Source organism: Ambystoma mexicanum, chromosome 4q (assembly GCF_040938575.1).
Source record: "Ambystoma mexicanum isolate Mex_15411 chromosome 4q, UKY_AmexF1_1, whole genome shotgun sequence".
In the NCBI taxonomy this organism is placed as follows: domain Eukaryota; kingdom Metazoa; phylum Chordata; class Amphibia; order Caudata; family Ambystomatidae; genus Ambystoma; species Ambystoma mexicanum.
The window spans coordinates 1,014,718,586-1,014,731,248 of record NC_090928.1 but is presented as its reverse complement, the minus strand read 5'-3'; the positions used below and the strand labels follow the sequence as shown (position 1 = coordinate 1,014,731,248).

The window sequence follows — 12,663 nt, the reverse complement described above, 5'->3', positions numbered from 1 at the left end:
TATTAAAAGATTAATTTATTCCAATGTGTTAATGGTTCAGCTGTGTTTATCTTTGGTTAAAATGCTGAGTGATAGCTTTTGTTTTTTGATGTTTTTAGTTTTTGTGAATCTATGATCCCGCTGATCCAACTCTTTAGACTAGTTATTATTTCTGTAGCATTTAGACCCGTAGTCACGAGCTGGTGAAATTTGTTCAAAGCTACAACATAGATAAAGAGTATCGCATTACAGGCATTTGAAGTTGGTGCGCACGGGGCATGCGCTTACACGCTGTATTGAGAGGGCACTTTAACTGAATGCTGGTGTATTTAATGTATTTGTTTTAAAACACACATGCGTTTACAAAGATCCTTAAAATCAAGGCTTGGAGATGGGCCATATTCTGCCAGCAGTAAGCATTTATTTAAACTGAGAACAAAAGGTGGATGGTGTTAAGATGCTGTTGCTAAAAATGTTGCATTTCAAGATTCTGTAACCAAGGATTTTGTTTGTGCTCCAAGTGTAAATCACAGTTTAGGCTGTTTGTCTGTTGACAGAAGACTGAGCACTTCTCTGAGGGGGCTGTTGCAAAGAGGCATGATGAGCCAGAACGAATGAAAAGGCACACAAGATAAAGACCTCTCTCTGTTTATGTATCTTTAGTACTGTAGCACACACAGATCAACTTGTGCAGAATGTAATTCTGTTTAACACATATTAAATGATTGACAGTGTGTGAAGGTTCAGAAATGTGAGGTGGACAACTATTAGTTGATTTTTCAAAATATGCCATTCTCTTAAATCATAGGTTTCAATTAACATCTCACTATCACTACCCTGATGATGATTTCCCTGCCTAAAATACACTAAAGGAAACACTGTAACAAAGGATATCTGTCCCTCACACTTGTACATAAAATACACAAGAAAATATATTTTTTAGCAGATTGAATTTGTATTAACTGTGCACCAGAGTGGAACTACATTTCCCAGCAGTATTTCTAGTTACCCATGCTCTTTCATTGCCTGCAGGTGCAACAGCACTGACACAACTGAGCCGGTTAGTGCCGGTGTGTGTAAGGTTGGCAACACTAGCAGTCACACAGCCTCTCTCTGGAGATTTCCCACAAAACTACTGTAACTCCTGCAAGAGTTCCTCAATCTCAAACTCTGAGGTAAGGCTTTCTGAACCCGTTCTTTCTCTCCCCGTATTGACCATGCTGAGTTCCATAAGATCCCGCCCCCAAATCAAACGGGCATAAATCTTAGAGATGTATTTAGCGCTGGCATTGCTCCCTGACAGCGTAATGTCTCCTGAGACAGACATAATCCATTTAAATGCTCCTTCCTCTATAACCACTGACATTAGAATGGATGTCTGCTTAATAACTACCTCACCTTTGGTTAACATATCTCCCTCAGATAGGGTTCAACCTAATGAGGTGGTTTCCTATCCTAAAGAGGGGGCCATAAAACAAATCCCCTCTTTTGTGAGTAACCTGGTCATATCAATAAACCAGGAAATCTCCATTTGTACTATAGGAACTAAAACAAAAGTTAATAAAACACCTGTGGACAAACTACTAACTTTCTCCATGTTGAATACCCGGTCACTAGTTAAACACGCAGTTGAGTTTGCTGATCACAGCCTCATGTATACACCTGATTTACTGGCGCTTACTGAAACCTGCCTTCAAGAATCTGCCCAGATCGCTGTGACAACACCTTGCATAGTGGGTATAAAATATATAGAGCAGATCGTATAGGACAGTGTGGTGGGTGAGTGGCACTTATTGTGAAAGATCACTTTGACTGTTATGCCCTTAACATTCAAAATATAGAAGGTTGTGAAAATCTTATTGTAAAAATGAAAATTAATCCAAATACTTCCCTTACTATCTTCACTCTATATAATACCCCACCCCCAAGACCTACCGTCATTCGAGGAACAACTTCTTGAATTATTAAATTATATTACCATCTCTAAGTCTCCAGTGTTGATCATGAGAGGCTTTAATCTGTAGACTGACGACCCTTCAGACTCTCAAGCTATCTCCATGTTGTCCTCTCTTTAAGTAGCTGGCTACATGCAATTGGTAAAAACCCCAGAGCATCAGGGTGATCATACTCTAGATTGGATCCTATCCTACAACGTGCATAGCACTGCCATGAGAACCCAGTCCTCTCCGTGGTAAAACCACTCTATAGTTAATATTACCATCATGCTTCCCACTCCTCTGCCCATACTGGACACTAACATTAGGCCAGACATCATCTGCAGGAACAGTAAGAATATTTCAGATACTGACTTCTCTACCTTACTTTCCACCAAACTGGAGATTTTGAATCCTTTGAGAAAACTCCTGAATTATTTTCTCATCTCTCGTTGGCCATCAAGGCTACTATTGATATCCTTGCTCCTGAGAAAATAAAGAAGGTAAAAACAGAAACTATTAATAAGTCCTGTTTTAATGACAATATATTGGATGCAAGTAAAATTAAAAGAGCGCTGCAATGATAATGGTGGAAGAATCCTGGCCTGCTTACAAAAAGATCTGTACATAATTACAAACACACCATCATTGAAGCTAAAAGGAAGGCAAACGATGTTCGTATTGAGAATGCCAAATCCAGCTCAAAGGAATTATTTAAAATTCTTAAAGAGTTTGAAAGACATTCATCTCCATTCTCCCTAGTTACCAAAGATTCCATGTGGTGTGAATCCATTCAGGAAGAATTTGCTAGTACAATTATTGGACACTGATTAACCATCACCAATCAACTGGCCAGCCGGGTAACTAATAAAGGCCTAATTAGTATGAATGTCATAAACCGGGATCATTCAGCATCCCTTTGTTTAATTTGACTTTCATAGCTGCTCAGAAAGGGAGATTTTGGAGATTGTTTTCAACATGAAGTCCACATGTTGCTGAGGGGACTCATGCCCTGCTGATATTTTAAAAGGCTCCTTAGATATCTTGATTCCTTGGATCACCAAGATGGTTAATACTTCATTTGAAGAAGGCTTGGTGCCTACTGCCATGATGGATGTTTGTATGATCCCTCTTCTAAAAAAGAATACTCTTGACCCAGCTGTTTCTAAGAATTACTGGCCAATTACAACTGTACCATATCTGTTGAATATTATGGACAGAGTGGCATATCTGACTAGGTGTCCAATATGCAAATGATGCTGATGACACCAAGGTCCTATTTGAACTCACTTGAAACTACCCTAGTGATGCCGACACAGTAAATCGAGTTTACACTGAAATCCAGGCTTGGATGGCACACAATTCTTTGGCATGTGTAAAAATGCAATGACTGAGCTTCTCATTATGGCATCTGGTCCACGACTAAAGAAACTCAGCACTCAGTATGCCCAGTTTTTGATTTCTGGAAGCTTGATTCCTGTGAGTAAATTGGTACAAACTTTGGGGTTCACGCTGGATGCAAATCTATCCATGAAGCAACATGTCTCATGGATTTGTTCATCATGTGGTCATGTTACCATATGACTTCACCAGATCGAGCCCTACCTATCTATGAAAATAGATCACTTCTGGCAACTGCACTAGTCAATTCACAACTTGACTACTGTAACAGGTCACTCATGGGTACCTCACAGAGAAATCTTTGTCGTCTCCAGATCACTCAGAATGGAGCTTTGAGGGCTTTGTTTGGGCTTTCTAGACACAATCACAACACCACATTTAAGAAGAAATTACATTGGCTGCTATATGTTGCTCACCACTGAAAATCATCATCTAAATCAACTTCAGTTCAACCTAAAAAGATTCAGTGACACAAGCTTTGAATGCCATGCACCAATGGAGTAGAATGCCTTGTCCTCTGTCATCAGATCATCTCAAACACTGACAATGTTTAAGAGAAGTATCAAAACCTTACTCTTTAACTCTGCTGACTATTTTACTGCTTTTTCTCCTCCTTGGTATCGTCTCGAGTCTGCTTCTTTCTTTTCTACTTTTTTTTGTGTTCTCTGAGGTCTATGAGTATGTAGCGCCATATTAAGAATTAAAATACATAAATACATATGGCAATTTATAACAACAATAATTGCATATGTAAGATATTCACAGTCTCTCTTGATAACCTGGGTGAACTGCCCTTTCCCAGGTTTTAAGTTCGATTCAGTTCCAATGTTCAATGTTTGTGACTTTCAACACCTTCCAGAAGGGCAGCCTCTTTGCCACTTGTATCTTTCTGTGACATCAGTAAGCAAAATAAAAATGACTTTAAGGATGGAATTCTACCTCTCCTCCTTTTGACTTTGGTAATGTGAGATTTTATAACAGATTACATTTTTAGAGAACAATCACCAGTAACAAGCATCACCCCTTTAAGGCATTGCATTCACCCCTTCTCTTCCTGATGGTCTCATAAGCTTAGTGGTATTCCTTGTTATTAGTCTCTTTTGACTCTGAACAAAACGTTTACAACTCTCAGGCTTTAGACAATGCTTATATGCCTCTTGGCATTTGGCAATGCTTATACCACTCTTGGCTGTGGGCAATACTTTTACCAATCTTGGCTGTGAGCAATGCATGTACCACTCTTAGCTGTGGGCCATGCTGGTTACCTGGAACTCACCATTATTAAAGTTTAGTCACTTAGCTTTAGTGTTACAATGTTTTCTATTGCTATGTAAATGAATCTTCAGTTAGCCTTCACACAGGATTGGTATTTCAGCTGTTTTCTTCAATCTAATATTCAATTAGTGCCATACAGTTAGTTTTGCTCCTACATGATGGTGACTGTTGTTAAAGTCATTGGGCCTCAAAACCGCATCTGTGTCCTTGGAATGAGGACTTACCGGACCATTCCGAGTTCGGATGGCCCGGTAATTCCTCACTCGAGGACACGAACACGGTTCATCCCCATTCCCATTTCAGCCCCCATAGGGCTGAATGGGAATGGGAGAGGGAGTAAACAACGGGCCATTACGAGATGGCCGTTGTTTGCTCCCTCTTCCCCTCGCGGGACCCGGTATGCACGTCTGGTTTTCCCAGGCGTGCTTAACGTGTCCCGCGAGGGGACCTCGTAATGTGGCAGAACGGGTTGAACGGCGCCGCAGCCTTTTACGGCGCCGTTTAACCCGCTCCGCCAGGGTCGTACTGAGGCTCATTGTCCGACAATCAGTGGTCGGGTTAACAGTGGTTTCACTCACATGCGAGTGATTCTCCTTTGATGCTGTCACCACAGTTTGTTCGTGGAAGGGACTGTACTGCTCGGTAACAATCCCCAGTTTTGGTCTTCAATCCCTTTAAATGCTGTAAGGCTTCAACGACTCTGGCTCCTTTCTAAGGGAGGCATGATATCACAGGTGTGACACTGGCACAAAAGGTACAGTTTGCAAAACCTTTATGTGAAGTTTCAATGGGGTTGGAGAAACTCCTACTTTGCCCTATAGCTAGGTAGGAGTAGTCTCAATGTTCAAATAATAAATAAAACAGTCCTAGTTCAGTCGGTCTAATCAAAATGGCCTTTACTAACAAAACCTAAGGCCTGCCCTACATCTTGTACAAAAAGTGCGAAAAAAGGAGAATATGTATGTAAAGGAAAGTCAGTGTTCAAATATAAGTTAAATGTGGCTGAGTCAGCTCTCCTCCCCATGTTGGACAGTACAGTAAGGGGATCGCTGTAGGCATGATGACAAACTCTGTCTCAGATACTTAACGCAAAGGCAGTTTAAAAAACGTAGATTGAGACCCGCCTGGCCTTCCATGTTAAATCCTTATTTTACAAATTCCAAAACAAAGTTCACCATAAAGTTCACATTGGTCTCCCTCAGTCAGACTCAAACCTCTTAAAGCAAAAGTTCACATTGGTCTCCCTCAGTAGGCCCCAGACTTCTTAAAGCAAAACAAAAACACACTTGCAGGGGTTCCCTTCCCCAAGCTTAATTCAACTCCTTTAGGGGTTCCCTTCCCCTAACGTATTACACTTCAGGTCTTCCTCAGTTGGGTTTGGACCGTTTCCTGATGTTGAAGACTTTCGACGGTGCATGGCTGTTTCACAGACCTCCGCAGGACCACTTCGACTTTCCAGCTTTCAACTCACACTCTTATGTTATTTGACCCAGTGCATCCTGGTCTGGGTAGTTCACTGTCTTATGCATCAAAGTTCTAAGTGCACCTTTTTTTCATAACCTCACTTTAACAGTTCATTCACTTTATCACCACACACTTTTCACCTTTCACAGAGACTTTTGAGTGTGCTACTTCCTTTCTCCGGACCACTCTGTTACTCATTATCATTGACTTTACAGCTATCGTTACTTCAAGGTTCATTCGCAGTTCAGCCTTTCTTTTTGTCTCAACCACACGTGTGCAGCCTTCAATTGTGCAATATAATGTTGCGGCTTAAATCTTTCTTTAGCACACACCGGTCTCTCATGTTGCTTGCCAATTCACCGGCTTTGTGCGTTTCTTTCTGGTCTTTACTGTCTTGCATTTTGTGAGTCAAGGTTATAACCACAGGCTTGGCCTAGCCTCGCCAACTTTGCCATTCATCCATGAGGGTTGCCTGCGTCCTTGAAATACAATTCAGCCTTCTTCTTTGTGCTTTGGCCTTCTCCATGTGTCTTTCACAGCCTTTTGGAGGCAATGACCTCCTGCAGGGAACTCCTGGAGTTCTCCACCTGTGGCTCTCGCCACTCGGTCCGTTGTTCTGCTCCAGTAGGCCCACCTTCACCCCAGAAGCTCTGCTCTTACTTGCGTTGCACCTTGTTCAGAGTGTGTCTCTATGTTCTGCTTTTTATCGGTGTGAGGAGAGCTAATTGGAATCCAATGAATGCACTTAGAGTCAATTGTCTGACTTTGCCTGACCCAATTAGTGGGACATGTCCAGTACAAACACTTCCTCAGCCCAGTGTTTGTGTAGAAAATGGTGGGGGTTTGGAACATCAGAGAATCCTATGGAATAGGAGGGATCATGGTTATGGGAAAGGGAGGAATTCTGCATCTCATCATTGGCTGTCTCACCCACACTCCCTGAAGTCACCTCACCCAGGTGATTCTCCCGCAGTGGTCCACCCCCAGGAACTGACTCAAAATCCATGGTCTTGTCCTGGCCACCTGGATGACAAGTCCCGTAGGACTAGCTTGTGAGACACCCTTTGGTTTGGAACACCAGTCCCCTGCTATAGCCCCATGTACACTGCCAGCTGCCAGGGCTCTCTCTCACATGGGGACAGCAGTCTTCCTTCACACTTCTCACTGCACTTCAGATTTAGGGGGAAAAGGACCCTCTCGGGACAGACAGTTGAAATTTGCTTTACACCGGTCCCGGTCCCCTGTCTTTCTGCCAACTTCTGTGTGGACTGCCAACAACGTTCTTTCCTTCTACTGCTGCTGCAGATCCAACTCCGCCTCCTTCTCATGGTCTACACCCAAGGGGGACATTTAAGCCTCTCTCAGGTGTGGGTCATTAGCACTAACAAGATGACCACTTTTGCAACATTGATCTTGGGCCCTCTTCTCCGTCCAACTATTTATGGAACTATGGGACTTGAAGTCACCAACAACTAAATTAGAGTTTCTAGTGAGCTTTCTGCTTTTAAAATCAGATGTTTTAGCAATCATTAGAAAGCATTTATTAGAAAACGAGAATGGTGTTCTTTTTAGCCATCATTAACAGATTTCCTTTCTCTGTACCTCTGGGAGTTAGGATGGTGGTTAACTTCATAAGTCTAAGGGAGGCATTTCTTTCATAAGATGTTTAAAGATGCTTATCCCAACTTTACCTGCATTAGGACATTCAGTTTGTGGTTTAGACAAATTGTAACGGCAATAAGCTATTACATGCCTTGGTACTTGTAAAAGGATCTCCCCTTTAAAAGACAAATACTGTGTCTCATCCCACAGGATCTCCAAACCACCCTAAGCCCGGTCTCTTCCCAGGTGATTCTCCAGCAGAGCACCAACCTCAAGGTCAGGATCAGGAAGTGTCTGCCTTTCTCTGGTCACCTGGGAGGAAACCTTCGTCAGGGATTTAGTGATGGATCCTTAGGATTCATCACAAGTGTTAGGCACAGGGATGTAACTCTGATTAACTTTTTCCCATATATCAAAATCGACACCTTGTGGGTGCTTAAAATGTCACTTGAAAAAGTTGCCACACAGACAAATGCTAAAAGCAGGACAGCATGGTGTAACTTGCATGCGATAAATCTCACCCCATACACAAGTGCGTTTGCTTTACTCTGGAAACCCCAATGCAGATGCCCGTGATCTATCTTTTGGCGTTGTGGTGCATTGAAGCGCAAAGGGCAGATGGCTCACAGGTTATTCTTAAAAGCCAAATTTCATTTGCCATTATAGTTGACTCAGACCTGTGTTAGCATGTTGACACAGACCAGGCAAAAGTGTTGTTGTGGCTGATGTGTGGTGATTGTCTACAAGAGCGTACAATGCTCTCATGAGGCAGAAGTCACAGGGCAAACACAGCAACATTTCAACAATTAGCACATTGTTGTTAACAGTCAGTGATAAGAATGGTGGAATGTAGGTAATTTTTAAGCTTGTAATTCGCCACATTTGAAACTGGTATTTATCTGTTCAAGGTAGGGGGGTCAAGGAGGTTCTATATATTTGTCAAGCTGTTTTATCAGGATTCCTCCAATTGTAGATAATGCATTTTATTTTTAAAAGCCAAACATTGATGAATTTTCCTTTCCGCTCCCCTCAAGCAAATGCAGGGTGCTTAAGTCACGGATGGGTCTCAAATCCAGAATACACTGTTTTAGCTAAAGAGTGTGATCCAGCAAAAAGTGTTTTTCAATGGTTTTAAATTAAAATGTGCTATCCCCGCTCTTACCACAAATAGATAATGATCTGATAATGAAACAGAAGACAACCAGGCACATGCTTTATTCATTATAAACAAAGCAGGACTTTTTAAATGAATCCTTGTACAGATAAATTAGAGATGTTGGTATCAAGTTGCAATGTGTGTTTGTGCATTTGTGTGTGTGTGTGTGTTTACATCTGTGTTTGTGTGTGCATGTGTGTTTGTACACTCGAGTATGCATGTATACATGTGTGTGCATCTTTGTGTTTGTAGTGTGTGTGTGTGTGTGTGTGCGCAATTATTATTTGTTTTATATTTAATATACAAGTAAACACTGAAGGATATTTTTAAAAGATTAACCACATGGCGTTTATGTTTGACTGGGCCTGTGGACAATACTAAAGTTAGAAATCCAAATTCTGATTCTATATTCTTGTGTATTTATTTAGAACCACCCTGGCTCGTGGACCCTCGCAGTCATCGGCCAGTGGGAGGAATTAATCTTGGCTCGCCCATGGATGTGGACTGTGGACCCTCACACCTGGCAGATGGTGATGCCAAGGATCTATGGTGGGCTAGTGGATTGTGCAACCTTGCAGGCATCGGACCGTGGAGGAATGGATCTAGGATTGCCCATGGATTTGGCTGATGGGTCCTCTCAATCATTGAGGATGAATCTGTGTAGCGAGGATTTGCGGAATGTCGCTGGAAGCAAGTGTCTTGCATGGTTCAACACCCAGAAAGGATTGGGGTGTCTGCCGCAGAGTGTTATTTTATGGTCTTCAATTCACAGAGGATTGGGGTGGCCAGCGACGGTGGAGAGTGGCTCTGTTGGTACATCAACGGGCCTTGACAACCGGCGATGTGGGAATCGCCCAGTTTATTGGTGCAGTCCCAAGGAATCGCGATAGATCCCACTGCTTTGTCATCACATGAGGATATACATCTGGGTCAGCACCACTATCAAGATGCCAATCATAGAGCACTGTAGGTAGTGGTATTTAGCCCCAGCCAGCGCTATGGGATGTGATGGTGGCAACTACATTCTTAAATATGGACAATTTTTTTGTGGAGGCGGGTACGGATGATTCATTACAGCATTTAAAGATATGTCATCCTTCATACACAATGGATGTGGGTTTCTATACAGCCTTTAAGGGGTGTGTTGTTGAGAAACAATACAAAGCTAGCACATATTTTAATTCACGGCTTCTAAGTATGCTATAGACGGCCATGCATTTTAATTGTAGGCTTAAACATAGCACTTAAGAGCAGAATAAAGAAGCACAGGCACAGCAGTATTTGCTTTATCAGCCCCAAAAGGATGAAAGGATGACCCCGCTGTGAGTTAATCCCTGTTGTGAAGTTCACCCGTAGATATCTTTAGATGGTGCATTAACCCATAGGTATTTGGCGTTATGGATGCCAGGCTACAACATCTGTTTGTGTGTGTGCTGGCAGGGACTTCCAGTTGCGGCAGGAGTTTCTTTGTCAGAAAACCTCTAGAAAATAACCACACCGCAATCAGCCACATTTCCAAGAACATTATCTGGTTTTGTAGTTGCTGGAAACCTCTTTCTACATTATTGCAACAACAGTTTAACACCTCTGTTTTGTAGAAGGTATGCCTGACAGTCCCATCACTGTAGTCTAAGTGGTTGTTATATCATGCAGAACTTGCTCAACAAGGGCAGGAGCAAGAGATCTATACCGCTAAACACTTGCTATAAAGTGTTATTTTAAAAAACCCTGGGATAAGCAACAACTAGCATTGCTAGCTCAACAGATGTATCCGTCCAAAATGCGTTTTTTTAAGGATGCTTTCGAAGATGCAAACAGTAAGCCCTACGGATATTGGCTGGTTGATAACAGCCACTCTAGAGGATTACAGATTGTGCACTGATATATTCCTGCTGCGGTTGCCCACTGTTTACACTCCTAAAAAGACACCCTTAACAGCGATACTGCATCAGTACCCACTCGTGCTTTCACCATGTCGACATGCATACTGTGAAACATAGCACTTCTGAAACTGCTTGTATACACCACCCATAACAATGCAAGGCTATTCTAGCCATGGCCTCTGACAATCTGGTGGCTGCTATTTCAGAGATTGTCCAATACACTTTAAAGTGACACATCCCCTTAACACAATCAGGTAAGTGTGGTGAAAAAGAAAAGGAACGTCATGGAGAAGCTGGTCAATGAGAGGATATCGCTAAGCGCTAAAAGAAAAGTGGTCTCTCAGTTCCAGTGGATTCATAGGATCCCTCATAGCCATAGTCCTACCGCTAATCACCAGATTGCTCTGGGGTCAATGATGGAGCACACGCATAAAATCTAGTTGGTGGACAAATGGCAGTTAGAAAGTCTGGCAGCCCCCACACTACCGGTGGATTGTGATATATGTAAGGTTGCAACCATGAGTCTCGACTGTGAAACGAAGGCTGTTTTAAGCAGACCAGACTTAGCGGCACATGACAAAGCGGCCTTCTACGAGGATATTCTGCATAAATACTTAAATCACACCAAGCACAGTGATGTAAAAAAAAAAAAACTAACCTTCTACATGCCACCAGAAGAATTCAATGGTGAGAAGGCTTTGGCAACAGTAGACCCTGTTATGGCGGATGTGGTGAATACACTTAGCCAACGTTAATAAACCTAATGCAGAACTATTGCTACATAAAATGGAATTGAAAAGGATTTGGCAGCGTGGACCGATAGGGGGAGTTAATCTAGAGAGATAAGGTTGTCTGAGGCTCGAACCTGCACTATCTAGTACACAGTATTACGATTCGACAACCCACTTTGATAATAAATGCCCCCCAACAGATGGAATGAGTTAATGCAAGCAGTTGCTGATTTAAATATCCCAACATCCATTGTAGGTAATGTCACCCAATGATGCCACCTGGAGCGGCTAAGGACTGATACTCCCGCTACCCTACAACAACAATTCAGCTGACCCCATTCACCCAGTGCCGCAAAGAGGTGGAATACCAGATAGTTTAACAAATCTTTACCCACCCCCTCACAACTCTGACAACCCTGTCGACATATCCCCTCTGCGTCTAAGCCACGCTGGAGATACGGCCCTCCTATGTGGCTGAGAGTTGGGTGTCTGATTAATGGGTACAGCCTGTTGTCTTTGTATATGTTTGTTTTCTGTATCACCATGATTTTGCACTTATAACTTTTTTCCTTTCTGTACTGAATTGTTTGTGCACATATAACCCTTCTTCCTTTCAGTATTAAATGTCTTTTTTTAAATAAATCCAAATATTTTCAAATCATAAATCGGCTTGGTTCTTTATTGCATTGCCCTATTTGTTATGTGTAATATTAAGGCATGATGCTTGTTGCTTTTAAAAAGAAAGTTAATTTATTGATATAAGTAACACTAGATAGACAATGCACATTTACATTTTGTACACATTGTAAACATTTTACAAGATCCATACACATTAGGTAATGTCTTGTTAACAGATCTTGCCACCATTTGGTAGTTTTGCTTGTGATTTTTCGAATACATTTTCAAAACAGCCGACGGTGATCTCTGTTCTGACATTTGGCTGACAAAGATATACTGTACTGACCGCAGGTAATAGCTTTAGAGTCTTGGACTGGCACAGTGGTATAATTATCAAAAAAAATGTGGATCAGTAGAACGAGATGACGCTGGTTAAATTTAATACATATCAAATTTTATTCAAATAAACTCATCACAAAGAAAATGTATCTTGATATCATAAAAACTCATAAAAAACAGTCAATTCATACCATCACTCATAACCACATACAAGACTCAATCAGACATTCAAATATAAAACACCCTAGTGTTTACTACATCAATAGATATTGGAAATATTG

The 12,663-nt window shown here is 41.8% G+C and overlaps 1 long non-coding RNA gene across 1 annotated transcript in view; it reads left to right on the top strand.

The window, feature by feature from the left end:
- LOC138468145 (uncharacterized) overlaps positions 1-12,090 on the top strand; it is a 273,604-nt gene extending 261,514 nt beyond the window's left edge. Inside the window, exon 2 of the long non-coding RNA XR_011268212.1 lies at positions 9,240-12,090. This is a non-coding gene — a long non-coding RNA (uncharacterized lncRNA). The remainder of the gene's footprint in view (positions 1-9,239) is intronic.
- Positions 12,091-12,663: the final 573 nt, after the last annotated feature.